This window comes from Anabrus simplex, chromosome 3 (assembly GCF_040414725.1).
Source record: "Anabrus simplex isolate iqAnaSimp1 chromosome 3, ASM4041472v1, whole genome shotgun sequence".
NCBI classification, from domain to species: Eukaryota; Metazoa; Arthropoda; class Insecta; order Orthoptera; family Tettigoniidae; genus Anabrus; species Anabrus simplex.
This window is the reverse complement of record NC_090267.1, coordinates 327021564-327039570: the sequence shown is the minus strand read 5'-3', so window position 1 is coordinate 327039570 and position 18007 is coordinate 327021564. Positions and strand designations below refer to the sequence as shown.

The 18007-nt window shown below is 42.1% G+C and overlaps 1 protein-coding gene across 1 annotated transcript in view; it reads right to left on the bottom strand.

The window, feature by feature from the left end:
* LOC136867279 (uncharacterized) overlaps positions 1-18007 on the bottom strand; it is a 110790-nt gene that overhangs the window by 42984 nt on the left and 49799 nt on the right. The window lies entirely within an intron of this gene.

Sequence of the window (18007 nt, the reverse complement as noted above, 5' to 3'; positions counted from 1 at the left end):
GTATCAACGTACTCACTAGAATATATTTAATCACAATTAAAAACACGGACAATATTAACAAATTAAGGAGGTCATTAGACTTTCGTAGGTTTGAAAAATGGAGGGTGGAATCGGACGGTCAATCTTTTTTAACAAACAATTATTTTTTTCACATTCAAAATAAAACAAATTAACGTTTAGCCATTCTGCAAATATCACACTCATTAGCGTTGAGGATTCTTGATGGACTAAACAAATATTTAGTCACAAGATCATTTAATTTATCAAAAATATGTCCACTTGCTCCTTGTTGAAGCCTACTGCTCGCTGCAAGCTGATAGACTCAGCCGTTCTCAGACGGAGGTCTTAATGCCTCTTCATAAAATCATAAAACCGGGCGAGTTGGCCGTGCGCGTAGAGGCGCACGGCTGTGAGCTTGCATCCGGGAGATAGTAGGTTCGAATCCCACTATCGGCAGCCCTGAAGATGGTTTTCCGTGGTTTCCCATTTTCACACCAGGCAAATGCTGGGGCTGTACCTTAATTAAGGCCACGGCCGCTTCCTTCCAACTCCTAGGCCTTTCCTATCCCATCGTCGCCATAAGACCTATCTGTGTCGGTGCGACGTAAAGCCCCTAGCAAAAAAAAAATCATAAAAAGGGTCTTTCCTGCCATCATTTTAGTTTTATTAAACCTATGTTCAGCTCTCAGTCCCTCAGCAAATTGATACACAAGTTTTAAAAATTCTGTTTTGATGAGTGGCATGAGCTGACTGTCGGGGCCTTGATATGCATGTACAGGTCATTCTCTTATTCATCTGAGAATGTTCTCTGAAAAGTCTTACTGTTCGCCGTACACGCTTGTATTGGAATCTCTTTACCAGCTTCAAGAGCTTTAATTCTATCATCTAACGTGCTTTTGTGGAACAGAGGAACATTGACTGGCCTCTCTAATACTCATTCTATTATCCCTGACACTATTCATGGCTAATATTGTATTGCTTTCTTCCCATTATCCTCGTGTCTTCCCCATGCTTACCTAAAACAAAGGATAGTACTATCATTAACCCGGACAGAACTGCAACCTATGTGTCCGATACCGCACGCCAGTTTTGTGTCCGATACCGCCCGAATGACTCCCTTAAGAAACAACTGGAACTGAACGAGAACGTTCGAAAAGAAACTGATTCTAAACCCACGATATTGCAGAGTAAAGAATACTGCTTCTGCTAATGTACTTAAAGTTCAATGTAACTTGTTGCTGCTACTTCTTGGTAAAAATAAATCCGTGCCGGCCGAAAATCACACAAAGGACAAAAATACGCCACCACTCATAAACGACCCTGCCTTTCGACTGAATGGGATGTACCCACCCTTCAAACATGCAGGCGGACCTGTGAGTAGCTAAACAGGTTCTGCCACATGCTGCTAACAAAGACATCTGTGAATTGTCCGATACCAGCCGCCGTCCGATACCTCCCGACTTTCCCCTAATTGAAATATGTATACAGTATACAGTCGAAATGCCTTTGCTGGCAGAACCTAGTGTTTACAGTGCACTGTGTCTTCTGGTGTAGGCTAGAGCAATTTTGTTACTTTCATAGATCTGTCTCTGTCTTATTCTTGGCTTTGACAATATGAAAGTGACTGAGGTATGAGCGATGCTAGTAATTCCAATCCTGCCAGTCCCTGCTATGAATGGTGTGAAAATGTTGCTCATAGGGTCGGTTGGTGTATGCATTTCAGTGGGCTTGGCAGACTGATATGTAATAGCAACTCTGGCTCGGTGAGGAAAGCAACGGGAAACTACCTCACTCCTCATTTCCGTAGTACGCCTCTTCAGTGATTCCTAGGCCATCTATGACAGCTGATGGCAGAGCTGTGGAGGATCCCACCAGCCTTAGGGCTGAAGACTGAACATACATGCATACAGTCGAAACTCGATATCTCGAACCTCCATTACTCGAACTTTCAGTATCTCGAAGTAACTTAAATTTCCCGGCCGTTTGCTCTATTCTTCACGTGTATTACTCGAAATTCGATTTCTTGAAGCAAATATTTTTTCCCTTGAAGAAAAAAATACTCTTTAACTCGAATTTTGTGCAACATTAACTGCGCAATACGGCATTTCTGGTGTGTGAGGAACAGTTAACAAGTAAAGAAAGGTTTACAGTGTCGCTGGGAGCTATGAAATGAAATGTCGTATGGCTTTTAGTGCCGGGATATCCCAGGACGGGTTCGGCTCGCCAGGTGCAGGTCTTTCTATTTGACTCCCGTAGGCGACCTGCGCGTCGTGATGAGGATGAAATGATCATGAAGACAACACATACACCCAGCCCCCGTGCCATTGGAGTTAACCAATTAAGGTTAAAATCCCCGACCCGGCCGGGAATCGAACCCGGGACCCTCTGAACCGAAGGCCAGTACGCTGACCGTTCAGCCAACGAGTCGGACTAATATGACGGGAACCGAAAAGCTAAAACTTCTAGTGATCAGAAAACCGGCGAAGCCTCGCTGTTTCTTGTCTGTATCTTGTCTTCTAAAAAGTTACTGTAATAAGGGTTACAATTAAAGTGATGCCATAAAAACAGTGTGTTTGTATATTTTTAAATACTGTTAAAAATAATATAATATAAACCCGTAGTGCTATCATGCTCAAAAACGGTATTCTCTAGGGGAAAGAAGTCGGGAGGTATCGGACAGTTTAACTTTTCTGCCATAATTTGTTTATGGAATAGGAAAAAATTCATGTAATTCATTTTATAAGCATCTATATTCTTGTATCAACGTACTCACTAGAATATATTTAATCACAATTAAAAACACGGACAATATTAACAAATTAAGGAGGTCATTACACTTTCGTAGGTTTGAAAAATGGAGGGTGGTATCGGACGGTCAATCCTTTTTAACAAAAATTTATTTTTTTCACATTCAAAATAAAACAAATTAACGTTTAGCCATTCTGCAAATATCACACTCATTAGCGTTGAGGATTCCTGATGGACTAAACAAATATTTAGTCACAAGATCATTTAATTTATCAAAAATATGTCCACTTGCTCCTTGTTGAAGCCTACTGCTCGCTGCAAGCTGATAGACTCAGCCGTTCTCAGACGGAGGTCTTAATGCCTCTTCATACAATCATAAAAAGGGTCTTTCCTGCCATCATTTTAGTTTTATTAAACCCATGTTCAGCTCTCAGTCCCTCAGCAAATTGATACACAAGTTTTAAAAATTCTGTTTTGGTGAGTGGCATGAGAATGTTCTCTGAAAAGTCTTACTGTTCGCCGTACACGCTTTTATTGGAATCTCTTTACCAGCTTCAAGAGCTTTAATTCTATCATCTCGTGCTTTTGTGGAACAGAGGAACACTGACTGGCCTCTCTAATACTCATTCTATTGTCCCTGACACTATTCACGGCTAATATTATATTGCTTTCTTCCCATTATCCTCGTATCTTCCCCATGCTTACCTAAAACAAAGGATAGTACTATCAGTAACCCGGATGGAACTGCAACCTGTGTGTCCGATACCGCACGCCAGTTTCGTGTCCGATACCGCCCGAATGACTCCCTTAAGAAACAACTGGAACTGAACGAGAACGTTCGGAAAGAAACTGATTCTAAACCCACGATATTGCAGAGTAAAGAATACTGCTTCTGCTAATGTACTTAAAGTTCAATGCAACTTGTTGCTGCTACTTCTTGGTAAAAATAAATCCGTGCCGGCCGAAAATCACACAAAGGACAAAATTACGCCACCACTCATAAACGACCCTGCCTTTCGACTGAATGGGATGTACCCAGCCTTCAAACATGCAGGCGGACCTGTGAGTAGCTAAACAGGTTCTGCCACATGCTGCTAACAAAGACATCTGTGAATTGTCCGATACCAGCCGCCGTCCGATACCTCCCGACTTTCCCCTATATCTCAAAATTTCGATAACTCGAAATAAAATTTAGCTCCCGAGGTGATTCGAGATATCGATATTCCACTGTATTGTGCATATTCTGTAACAAATATTGCTATCCTCAGATTCTCACATCCATGAACCTAGGTAGGAAGATCTTCCATCGCCATTCAGGACGTATTCTGAGAAAATGGTGGCGGTGGTGATTTTTGTTTTAAGAGGAAGTACAACGAGGTAATCATCCTCTCTGAACAAATTAGTGGCAAAGAAATTTAAAATATAAAACAAAATAATTTATTCAACAAAGGAATTTTGAAACGCAGTACAAAATAAAACAAAAACAATTATAGAATTAGGCCGAAAAAAATACTAACGAATCAAAAGGGAACGTACGTTCCCTGAGTAACAGTACACTTGTAATTTATATACCCTTGATAAGTCCACTGTCGTACATAAAGCGGATGACGAAATCAGCAATAGTCGCGTCATCGGCTAGTATGCGTTCGAGTGTTTCCTGCAGGCCGAGGCTCCGTCTTAGGCCAGAGAGATCGGCGTACTCTGTGAGGATGTGGGCCATGGTGAAGTCGGCACCACAAGAACACACTGGGGGGGGGGGGCTTCCCTCTTTAGGAGATAAGAGTGTGTAGATCGTAAATGACCTATCCTCAGCCTGCACAATACTATGGCCTCTCTCCGTGAAGGTCGGAAAGAGGACCGCCACACGGTAGTTGTCTTCTTAATTGCTCTCAGCTTGTTGGGAGTTCGGATAGCTAGCCACTCCGATTCCCAGGACGCCAAGATGGTTCGACGTAGCTGAGAACGAATATCCCTAGTATCCCTAGCAGGTACATTGACTGGTCTTGGAGGTAAAAATACAGCTTCCTTTGCAGCTTCATCCACAAGGTCGAGTAACATTTCCCACACGGCACACTTTCACCCCCCCACCCCCACCCGCAGTGGTATCACCTTACCAAACAGTTTTTTTGTTTTTTGCTTTACCTCGCACCGACGATGGGATAGAAACGGCCTAGGAATGGGAAGGAAGCGACCGTGGCCTTAATTAAGGTACAGCCCCAGCATTTGGCTAGTGTGAAAATGGGATACCACGGAAAACTACCTTCAGGGCTGCCGACACTGGGATTCGAACCCACTATCTCCCGGATGCGAGCTCACAGCTGCGCGCCCCTAACCGCACCGCCAACTCGCCCGGTACCAAACAGTTAACAACCACTAATGAAAATAAGCCACTTGACAATGCGACCACCACTTTCTTACAAGAATAGATTCTTCTATTTACGCCATTGTCGACTCGATTCAAGTCAGGCCTTTGCAGTCAGTTCAAAGACAGCGAGTGAACAGTTGAATTCTAGAGCGTATTTAGCGGAAGTGGTTAGCCCAATTTACAATAAACTAATAACGAACAAGATTCAAATTTAATCAAAGTACATTGCCCTTCCGCTTCTACTTCTGCTCACGCCAGCAATATTAATTCTACACCCAAAAGCAAAGTGCGTAAATATCAAGACCATTATCTGACATTAGGCTTTACCAGCATTCTTTTGTATAATCAGGAACGGCCTCAATGCGTTCTTTGTTTGGAGATTTTAGCTAACGAGAGTTCGAGCCTGTGGAACTTAAGAGACACTTGCAGACAAAATATCCAGACTGTGTAGGTCAACATATAGAAATGTTTAAGCGTCATGAGCAACAACTGAAGGAAATGTCAGATATCTTGGAAAGCATGTAACAGTTCCTAAAATCAAGGCGCTAAGAGCATCCTCCGAGCTATCCTATTTAATTGCAAAATCCACATTACCATATATCATTGGTGAGGAATGACTTCTTCCTGCAGCCGTGAAAATGTGCGCGATCATGCATGGAGGAAAGTTCGGCAAGTGTCTGAAGTCGATACCGCACTCAGATGATACAGTGACTCGTCGTATTGATACAACAGCCTCTGACATAAAACTTCAATTGCTACCACATCTTCATGATAGCCCAAAATTTGTCCTGCAACTTGATGACAGTACTGATATCGTAAATAGTGCCCAGCTTCTTGTTTTTGTTCGTTGCTGTCCTGAAAACGAAATGCACGAGGATTTTCTCTTTTGTAAAGCTCTGGGAGGACTACAGGTGAAGACGGGGCGGCGGCATTTGTTGGAACTAAGAAGGGATTCAGAGCAAGAGTAAGTACTGTTACTAATTCTGTAAAATTCACACATTGTATAAATACACAGGGAGGTACTGGCTTAAAAGGCTATTTTTCGTTTTTTTGCGAGGAGATGGGATCTACACATGTTTCGCTTTTATTGCACACGGAGGTACGTTGGTTGTCTTGTGGTCGAGTCCTTCGTCGCGTTGTGGAGCTAAAGAATGAATTCGTCTTTTCCTATTGGACACCAGTCCTACACTCGCAGGTTTTTTTCTGGATGAAAAATGGCTTCTAATACTGTGCTACCTGGCTGACATACTGTATGTGAGAAATTGAATGATCTTAACGTGTCACTACAAGAACGAAATAGTAATTGTCTTTCTAAGCGAGAAAGTGTTTGTGTTTAAGAGAAAACTTGAACATTGAAAAACCCAGATGGACAAAGATAAGTGTGAGAAGTTTTCTTGTCTGAATGAATTCCTGGAGGAAAATGAGTTCGTACAAATGCATGATTGTTTAAAAAAGTTGTTGAACTCTTAAGTGCTCTAAGAACAGTAATTTGTGTATTATTATTAAAAATATTATTATAGTTGTTGTTATTGTTGTAACTTATAGTTGCACTAATTAGACAGAACCAAATACTTTAGATCTCGTGATCCGTTTTTGTGCTAAGTAGCCTATGAGAAGTGCTAACAAAAGAAAGAAGAATAAGGGAGGGGGGGGGTACGCTAGATATTTCATACCTCAGAAGGGGGGCGCGACAGAAAAATTTGAGATCCACTGCTCTACAGTATGGATTTGAGTTCTGAACATTAACCTGAACTACGTGCAAGAAGTTAGAACGATTTTAAATGTGGCTATACCAATGAATTTTGAAAATTTCCTGGATTGCTAGAATTACCAGCATGGACCTGCTGCGTCGCATCAAAAAGGAAATTGAAATCCCCACGACGATCAAAGGCAGCAAGCTGGAATACTTCAGACATGTCGTGAGTGATATAAAGTATAGCTTTCTACATTTGGTCATCCAGAGTAAACCTGAGGGCAAAAGTAGTCCGGATCGCAGGAGGACATCTTGGCTAGGGAATTCCCAGCACTGGCTCCAGATTCGCTGTTTCGGATAACTACAAATAAATTGGAAGTCATGTTTATTATCACCGACGTCCTTGGAAGACATGGCACTTCAAGAAGAAGAAGAAGAAGAAGAATCTTGAATTTAAAAATAAATCCGTCTCCACTTCGCGAGGTGGTGCTGCTCTTTCCAGGCACACCTTCAATCGAAGTGAGCTGCATGTACCGTTTTAATCACATACCATCCCTCCTGCCATTATTAAATCTCTAGCAGTACAGGGAATCGAACCCGATCCTCCGAGGTCGTAAGCTGATGGCGCTGACCATTCCGCTACGGAGACGGACCTTGAATAAAGGAGGTAAGTGCTCAAAACTATGTTGCAGAGCTTGTCTACATGGAGTAAACCAGCTTTCTCTTATAAAAAATAAGGATAGGGCTTTAGCTACCAAGTTGCTGACCTTCTGTAGTGGTGCCATTTAACTGCCTGCCATCGATATTACGATAATGCTGCTGTCTAGCAACGAAAACGAAATTCGATTGGATGCCACCAACAATGATTACAGTCCTGTAAGCTCAAGAGACAAGGCAGACACTACAGGAGAAGCTGGGGTTATTGTTAGATTCAACTATCAACTATCGGAGGAGCCTCATATCATATGCCTAGGAAATGGAAAATTTCTTCCAGAGTGGCTTCTTTGAATGCAGTGCAAATGTCTTGTACAATTTTCAACTGTGACTTCTTTTGTCCTTGTACAGTACAACACAGCAATCTTGCAACCGCTTCCCGATTTTCGGAATTTATTCGCGGTAGAGGGGTCAGTTCCTTACCTTTCCTTCCGTAGCCAATAGAATGATCCCTCCCCACGTAGTTGCTTAAGGCGACAGTCCGGAGATAAAAACTGATAAGTCTATCATTTTATTGAAAATGTATAGCTCTGGAATATTTTAGGTAATGATTTAGCATCTTTGTTTTGAATTTTCTAAATTTCCAACATTACTTAATGATCTCTATTTTTTCCATTGCAATATTCCGTTTAACATTTTTCTCCTGTAATATTTCGTTTAACCTTACAAAAATCGTATGCTAACATAGGCCTATATGTATCATAGGTACAGTGAAAAACTGTGTATGGCGTTTAAGATCAAAGGATACTTTCAGGCAGTAGGGATTGTTATATCCTAAACTTTGATACCAAAATGTCATTATGTTATGTACTATGTATGTCTTAATGTAAATTTTATACAGAAATACAGGGTGTTTCTGAACTTCTACTGGATACCAAATTTTCAAGGAAATTGAAGTGGAACTGAATGAAAATAATGTATTTGTAATCTTCAGCTCTTTTCATCGTGAATTAAAAATTATATTTCCAGTAGTTTTCGGGAATATCTTTTATATTATTCAAAAGACATTGCCAGAAAATTTCATGGGAATACATACGTGTGATACGGAAAATGAAAAGGTACCATTTGTCGATTATCTTAATTGACATTTTGTGGTATTACAATAAAACACAAAAATCTTAGCAATTTGCCACCGAATTCTGTTTTCCGACAAAATGGTCGCTTTTCATTGTCCGCAACACAGATTAGAAATATATGTTTATATCCAGACTTCCCCTTAACTGTGGAGTTTTCATGGGATCTGGTGTTTCAACATGACAACACTTTCGATACCCACCGTTTATAGACGAAGTACAATCAAAAGGTCTCAACCGATACGCAAGTCTCAGAGTAAATATTTCTTCGCACATGCACTTTAGTAGGCAGTCCGAGACTCAAGCCGCGCTCGTTTAATATTTTGAGAATTCGGTGTGTGTGTTCGTCTTAACATACGCATCTTCATTTATGCACAATACACCACAGTAGAGACCATCAGAGTAACAAATAGTTAATACAACAATCCATCGGGAAAGACATCGGGTTATAAAACTGAAGCGCCGAATCCAAGTAAATGGGAAAAGGCCAAGAAAGAACAATGCATATGTTCATATGTTTTGTATTACTCTGTAATAGGAAGGTGCTGCTTGGCCGAGGCGATAGAGGCGTGCTCGATCCAACCGGAAGAAATTAGATTTCCACTTCCGGAGGTGCACATGGCCCTGAGGATCACTCAGCCTACACCAAAACTGAGTACCAAATTAATTCCTTGGGGAAAAGCGCGGCCGGGCGTAGAGCTAACCAATCTACCCCACCACGTGCCGAAGGCACAGATAGTGGAAGCATTTACCTTCCATTCCTCCAAGAGTCTTCATGGCCTGTACGGAGATGACTTTGCATTGCTTTGCTTTATAATTGGAACGTTCATATCTCTTGGCAATAAAGGGTTCCAAACATGGCAGTTCTAGAAACGTGCGGGCATACAAGTGGCTGGGACGGCAGTCGGATCCCCAGGGCTCTGTTGTATAGTGTAACATTCCCCCAAAAGTCTACATGCTACTTCATCGACTTCTGCATCGCCGCAATACTACGAACACTTCGCACCGCTGCACTGCCTGTCATGCTCTGAACGCCGCATGGTTCTACCTCTGCGCTCACCGCGTCATCGTCACGCCACGAATAGTCTTCTGCCGACATTCTCGAATAATTTCGTATGTCTCCAGAGCCTTCCACATGCCCTATTTATACTGAGACTTTCCGTTCTTTCCACAGTCCAGTCTTGACTGTGATGTGTGTGGAGGGCTCAATATCTTGTTTTGCCATGTGCTGGTCACAAATTATTATCATCCTTCACCCAGGACTTTTTATTTGGAGACACTTCGTGAGCAAAGACATTTTATTTGCTTAATTTTGCATAATTCTTCAGGATCTGGCACTTCTCGCCTCTATTCAAGCCATCATATATTCTCGTATCTTTGTACATTTGGTGCGATAGTGATGGGCAGTCTGAGACTAGGTCTCGACATTTCTCGGGACTAGCGCAGGCACTATTTCTCGCGAGAAATTTCGAGAGATCTCGAGAGCGTTGTCCGCTCATTGTGCGGCGAGCAGCGTGTCGTAGGCCTACATGTAGTTGGAGCTGAATGTTGTTTGTGCCGAGTATGCGAATAGCCAACCACGGGCCTTCTCCATTTCGTAAATTCGTGTGAACAAGCGACTAGGGCGTTCATTTCTACCGAGGTCTATTTTGACGCAGTATAACATAATTATAAAGGATGCGCATTCTGGTATTGTATGCACTGGTAAATACACGAATGAGTGGTTTAAGCACAAGCACAAAACCTGACGGCAAATGTAGGTACCTGGATACTAGAGGCGTGCATTATTCGAACTCGAGACGAGGTAAGATGCGCCTTGCTGCATATGCAACCACCATTACACATCAGTGGAATCTTACTCTAAAATGCTTCAGTTTGCTCCAATTCTTTCGACTGGTGGGTGTACAGCGTTATCAGACCCCACATTCAATAGCATATGACCACTGCTTATGTTTGCCGATATTTTAGTGACGAAGGAAATAATTCCTTACAATGTTATAGAGTATTCCCGTCATAATTAGGTACTTCGGTATATGACAGTGCAATGTGTAATTGCGTCTAGTAGTAAGCGACAACTTGAAGACGATGTCCGAAATGCAACGTAAGTCCTGGTTGTCGTTTGTATTGAAGAGATGCCACATAGCACAGCCCGCTGTGCTGTTTATTCAAAAGAAGTAAAATACGTCGGCAGAAATACTGGGATGATCCGACACTTGAAAACACATAATATAAATGAAGAGGAATAGTCACAGACACCTCCGGCCCGGTCTGAATCACAAGAAGCTACCCTGCCGACAACGATTGTGAGGCATCCAGGTAGGTTTACGTCCTAATAACACTTATTAACCTATTATACGGGTTATTCAGCTAAGATGTCCACCTGAAATAACTCGTGGACAGTTTAAGATACTGGCATTATGTCTTTCGTTAATGGTATTAAGGAGCTCATAGTTCAATATGCAGTTCTTTCCTAGGCTTTTGACAAAATTTATCGTCACACACGTTTCCATATTAGAACTGCTGATGATAAATATCAAGCTTTCACTCGTTGTTGCTGGGGACGTCGCGTCGCGCAGTTCGCAGCACACGAGAATTGGTCTCGAGAGCGTTGCCCATCACCCGTGCTGAAAAAATTGGAGCATAGTCGGGCATTTTAGATTACACGTTCCACTCATGTGTAAGGGGGTTTGCATATGTAGCAAAGCACGCCTTATCCGTCTCAGGTTCGAATTATGCACGCCTCTAGTATCCAAGTAGGTGTACATCCTATCTACAGTTATTCACAAATTATGCATGGTTATTCAGCTAAGATGTCCACCACAAATAAGTCCTGAACAGTTTAAGATACTGACATTCTGTTTTCACTTTCGTTAATGGTATTAACGGGTTCATTGTTAAAACATGCAGTACTTTTCCAGGCTTTTTACAAAATGTATTGGCTCTCACGTTTTCATATGAGAACGTTATTTCACGCAATAACTGCCAATAATATACTATCAAGTTTACAGTCGTAGTTACAGGTGCGTCGCACAGCCTGCACTAGAGGAGGATCGGTCTCGAGATTCTCGCAAGAGTCTCGAGATCTGCGACGTCAGTCTCGAGAGTCTCGAGCGAGAGCGTTGCCCATCACTATGGTGTGAATGCTATACTTGACTTAGTTTTGGAACTGAAGCATCACGATGTCTGACTGTTGGAACGTTAAGTGCAACATTCTCCGTCAATGTGTTAGAGACTCTTTCAATATCTGGTGATAGTTTTCTAAATAGTCTTTGCTCGGCGAGGTCCCGTTTCCCATTCCTGCCTGTGATCCCCCTTTCTTTCCCCAGTATAGGGTTCTTCTACTTTTTAGGTGCTTTATATCGCGTAATTTTACTCGGGTATCTCATTGTATCTGAAATGTGTTTATTGTAATAAAAGTTTTGTGACCAGTTCAAGTTACCTACTGATATTTCATACTTTTCTCAAGTTTTAACAGAGGTTGTTATTGCTAAACTAGTTTATCGATCTTCTTGCTTGTTGTTTTTAACATGTTTATTTTTAAAAAATGTTATTGATCTTATTATAGATTATTTTCATATTCTAATTTCGGGTCCTTTCGGTTTCCACAAGCTTCCACACGCTTGGTTTTCTTATTCTTCTTATTCTTCTTATTATTATCATTATTATTATTATTATTATTATTATTATTATTATTATTATTATTATTATTATTATTATTATTATTATGTAGAAAACGCATCACTGGCATATGTGTTTGATTAACTGTGCAGTTAAAAGTGTGCCGTAAAACTACCTCTGTCCACAATCGGTATTCACTTACATAGGTGAAAAGTGGTATGTTGTCTCATGGCAACATATTGCAGTAAAAGGTTAATATAACCAATTGTTGCTACTTAAAGGCAACAACCTTCTTGATCTTCCTTTTTGAGTTGTTGCACTCCATTATTATTATTATTATTATTATTATTATTATTATTATTATTATTATTATTAACATCCTACGAGGACGACCGGGTGCCTGGTTCTATAATAGAATGGCTGCAGCAAGGTGATATCAGAAAATTACAATCACTTGCCATCAAGGAACAACTTACAAATTTGAAACAGGGGTGTCTAGTACCCAACCTATTGGGCCGTTGCGGAAAGAAACAGGTTAAGTAAATGGCCCGAAACACAAATTGAACGGAGGCGAGTACTTGCACTCCTAAAATGCATTCTAGAAACCTAAGTGGCACTAGGCCGATGAAACAGAGGCTATTCCCAAACTATAGAGATGGCTCGTATAAGAAAGAAATTTAAAACATTACGGTGAGGAAGAAAACCAGTTACAAAACGTAGTCACTTCAAACCAATATGAAGGGGAGCTCGAGAGGGTACCTCACTCTCTATCCCCGATTTACAGTTAAAGACATTATGAAGTTTTTACATAAGCCGGCAGAAATTACATTTTCAGAAAGGTAGGTTACATAGTTAAAGTTTCGGGCCTCCCCCTCGGGTTAAACCGCAGAGCTAGCAAGAAATAAAGATGTTAATAGGCCATTACCTTGCTGAAGAACTGCTGCCTGATCAAAGAGGCACCTCCCGCCTCCTGCTTCACACACACACTTAGTTAGATGTTGATCAAATGGCCAAGAGACGTGAAAATCCGCAGTTTATAAACCTTCGGGGAAAGTTCGAGACCTTTCATGAATAAACCAGCCACACCCTCTCACTTTTATTGGTTGACAACAAAAGTGACACTCAGAATCGAGGAAGAAGCCTGTGATAGGCTGAAAATTAATTACAGAAATTCATGATTGGCTAAATTCAAAACTGGCGGAAAGAAAAGATCAATATTGCCAACCCAAAAACGAATGAACATGATTTAGTAAAAAAAATAACTTATGAATACAAAACTTCTTCAAAAAGGGTTCTTCTACTTCGCACCAGGGTGCATGATCATAGTTTATTAGCAGTGACATCTGTTGAAAAAGAACCAAACTTCTTGATGACTGGTAAACAAAACACGTAAAATTTCATACAGTACATGAAACTTCACAATAAGAAAATTATGTCCAATTACTGTAGTGACATCTTCTGAGTAAAGGTTGAAGTACGACTAGTTTCAAGTTCACGATTTCTCCAGTAGAGGAGTTCTTTTAGGCGCAAGATTTAAATGTGCGGCGTAGAGGTGTACCTCCCGGTACAGACCCCCCCCCAAATGTCCTTCCAAGGGGTGGCACAGAAGAATTTCGAAAAAATTATTATTTCATTTTGAAGAAAAAAAATTCTAAGTTTTTTGTTGTGTAGAAACTTGTTAAACTTTAGCTTTAGAGTGTCTTTGTAGTCATAGAAGGTAAAGTACAAGTGAATATTTTTGACAGCAAGTCCTGCCGCCGCTGCCGATGTACAGTTGAGGTCGCCCGGATCCCTCAAGTACCCTTAGATACACCTCTCCCGCTACTATGAGAGGTGTAGTCATGGTGAAGAACGCCGCAGATCAGAAGTGTATGTACAGTCCAGAGATGAGTTGGCGGTATGGGCGCCGCACATCAGCCTTCGCCGGGAGATGGACTCCGGCGCGCCGTACACAGGTAGACATCAAGGGAGTGGAGTGGGCCCATACCCCACCTCAGTGGTGGTACGGCGACGAACGGTTGCAGGGACACTGAAACACTACGATCTCGGCGACAGAAAGGTGTTGTTGGTGACTTGAGAATAGAGGGTACGATCTTTATTGGTGATGCTGAGGGGCTTGCGGAGTGGAAGGCTTTTGCCAATAGTGTGGATTTGCAGGAGACGGGGGCTTGGTAATGGCCACTCAAGAATAGATAGCAGGAAAACCAGAGGGGAAGATGGTACATACAATATATATAAAACAAAATTAAATAATTTGGGGCAGAAGGCCACCCAAAAAATTATAACCTTCCAACTGCTGCTAAATGTTGATGGCTAAGTTAACAATGACGTTACACAGGTTTTATTTGCGAGATGTGGACTCTAAAGAACCTCTCTGTGGCTGGATTGCTTACTAATAAGGTAACCGCTGTCAAAAAATCCAATATGATGCACGGCCCATGAAATCGGGGGGCAAGCTTGCCCGCGGGAACAAAGTTCTTAATCATTACTTGGTCTCCTACTTTTAAATTGGTGGGCCTCCGTCCACGATCATATCTTTCCCTAACCTTTTCATGAGAAACTTTAAGATTGGCCTTAGCCTTCTTCCATAGATCTCTAATATTATCGGGATCAATTGTCTCTGGTAGAATATCATTAAGTGACCAAAGGTTAGAGAGCGGCGTGTTAGGCACAAATTTAAACATCAGGGAAGCAGGAGTGAACTTATGAGACTCGTGAACTGCCGAATTCAAAGCAACGGCCAACCAATGCAGGGACGTATCCCACCTGCAATGACTTCATGATGGAATGCGATGAGCGCCGATCTCAGATTACGACTGAGCCGCTCAGTCAGAGATGGTTGAGGATAATACGCCGAAGTAGTTACATGAGAGATGGACAGATCAAAACTGAATTTACTGAAGAGATTGGAGGTAAATGCCTTAGCATTATCAGAAACTACATATTGACACGGACCAAAGCAAGCAAATATTGTATTTAAACAAGAAATGGTGGACTGAGCGGTAGCCAGGTTAGTCGGAAATAACCAGGAAAATCTTGTGAAACCATCTACACACACAAGAATGAATTTGTTGGCATTCCCCTTTCATTGGGGGAAGGGTCCTACGTAGTCGATATAGAGGCGTTCCATGGGGCGAGACGCTTGATGAGAAGATAATAGACCTAGCTTAGTGGACAAGGTGGGCTTACGAAGCCAACAAGATTCACAAGCTTTTACTAATTCACGAATTTCACCGTCCATACCTTTCCAAATAAACATCTCTCGGATCTTTTCTCGAGTTCTGAAGATGCCTAAATGCCCCCCTAATGGGGTCCCATGGTAGTACTTGAAGACCATAGGTACAAGAACAGCTGGAACCACAACTTCCATTTTTATGATGCCTCGACCGGCAACATAAAACCCCATTCCTCAAACATAAGGGACAGCATGTTCCCCAGAAGAAAGGGTTTCCGTAATAGGGGCCAGCACAGGATCTTCACGTTGATATTTTTCAATATCCCTAAACAACATGGGGGCATCAATTAGAATGGCATTTACACCAGAAAGTATGGGCGCGGGAAGAGACGAAATATCTTCCAATTCGGAGGTCTCCACATCATTAGCAAACATGCGGCTTAGTCCATCCGCCACAACGTTTTCAGATCCTCTTATCTGCCTAACCTCAAACTGGAAGGCAGAACTCCTGACAGCCCAACGGGCTATGCGACCCGTACGACGCGGCCTAGCTAAGACCCAACTTAGGGCTTAGTTATCTGTTTCCAGGTCAAACATGACGTGTTATAGATAGAGGCGGAACTTCTCTAATGCAAATAAGACTGCGAAACCCTCAAGTTCATAGATTGAATACTTGGCTTCTTGAGCCGAGAGTGTCCTAGACGCACAGGCGATGGGTCGCCTTCCGAGTTCAGTTTCTTAAAGAAGCACATCAGCCACCGCCGACGACGAGGCGTCGGTCTGAACGATGAATTTCTTCGAGAAATCAGGCATAGCAAGGACGGGGGCGTTACAAAGAGCTAATTTCAGGTCTTTGAAAGCGGCTTGTTGAGAAGGTCCCCACTCAAATTTGACGCCTTTTCTACGAAGTAAGTTCAAGGGCGCCGCTCTGTTAGCGAAGTTAGCAATAAATTTCCTGAAGAAATTCACCATGCCTATGAATCTGGAAATACCTTTGATGTACTTAGGAGGTTTGAAATCACGGATGGCCTGTGTTCTAGAATGGTCTAGAAATGACATGGAAGGCTTAGCAAAGGCTACCTTAGATAACTTCACAGTTAGCCCTGCCTTACTAAGGCGATTAAGGACCTCTTTCAGATGATCTAGATGTTCTTCAACGGTCTCCGAAAATACGACGACGTCATCCAAATAATTGTACAAGTATTCGAATTTGATGTCGGAGAAGACCCTATCTAACAGTCTAGTTAGCATAGCTGCTCCCGTGGGGAGCCCGAAAGCCACGCGGTTTTACTCATACAAGTCCCAATCCGTGGCTAAAACTGTTAGATGTTTGGATTCCTCGGCCAGAGGGATCTGATTATACGCCTAATTAAGGTCTAAGATGGTGAAGAACTTACCTTTCCGAAACCATGAAAAACAAGAGTGTAGGTCGGGAAGAGACACAAATTGTAACACCACCTTCCGATTTAAAGCCCTATAGTCAATCACAGGCCTGAGGCCACCTTGGTGTTTCGGAACTAGGAAAATGGGTGATGAGTACGCCGACTTAGAGGGTCGAATGATACCATCCTTTAGCATTTGATCGATGATCTCCTTGAGAGCCTTCATTTTAGTTGGAGATAGCCTATAAGGTGGAAACATAACGGGGATCGAATCCGTAACCTCAATCTTGTATTCAATAAGGTCAGTAACACCAAGAGTATCAGAAAAGACATCAGGAAACGACTGACATAACTTACGAATACTATCAGCCTGCTCCTCAAGTAGATGTCTAAGGTCTAACAACATCTCATCCTGCGAAGGCGAAATAGATGAACATGATGCAGAGCTACACTTAAGCAAAGGAATTTTACAATTGCTAGCAAATTTGAAGGTGCACGACTGGCTCTGAATGTCGAGCACTAGACCAGTAGAAGACATGAGGTCTGCTCCTAATATTATGGGGCAAGACAGCCGCTTAGCCACAAACAACTTAACTTTCCAGGTGAATTTGGAAACACGAATTTTGGCAAAAATAAACCCTAAAATTTCTAATGGAGAAGAATTGGCCGAAACGCATTGAACTGAAGTCGAACAATAATCAGAAAGTTTACAAACAGACTTTAATTTTGAGTACCATTCAGCCGAAATAATAGAACAAACACTCCCAGCGTCTAATAGAGCAGTAATAGGTTCATTATTCAACTCAATTTTGAGAAAAGGTACAAGTGTGGGGGACTCCGCCGCAATCCTAAGGCATTCTTTGGGGCATTCAAGCGCGGAGTTAGAGGAACTTCTACCTTGTTCCGAGCCTGAGCTTTCGGACGGTTTAACAGGGGCTGAGCCTTGAAAAGATGAACACACTGACTCAGCCGGAGATACTAGTAATTTTCTATTATTTGAGTTGGTGGAGGTTGCACCAGAAGTTGAACAGGAGGGTGTGTTATTGGTATTAGGGCAGTTCTTGGCAAGGTGGTTAAATGAGCCACACTTGAAGCATCCTTGTGATGACCCTGCTCCATTCTTTGTGCCACTCGACACTGGGCACTTGTTACGCAGATGATCTGCCGACCCACAAGCATAGCATTTGCGGGTGTTGAACGTTCGGCGAGGTTGAGGCCGAAAATTACTCGAAGACTGAG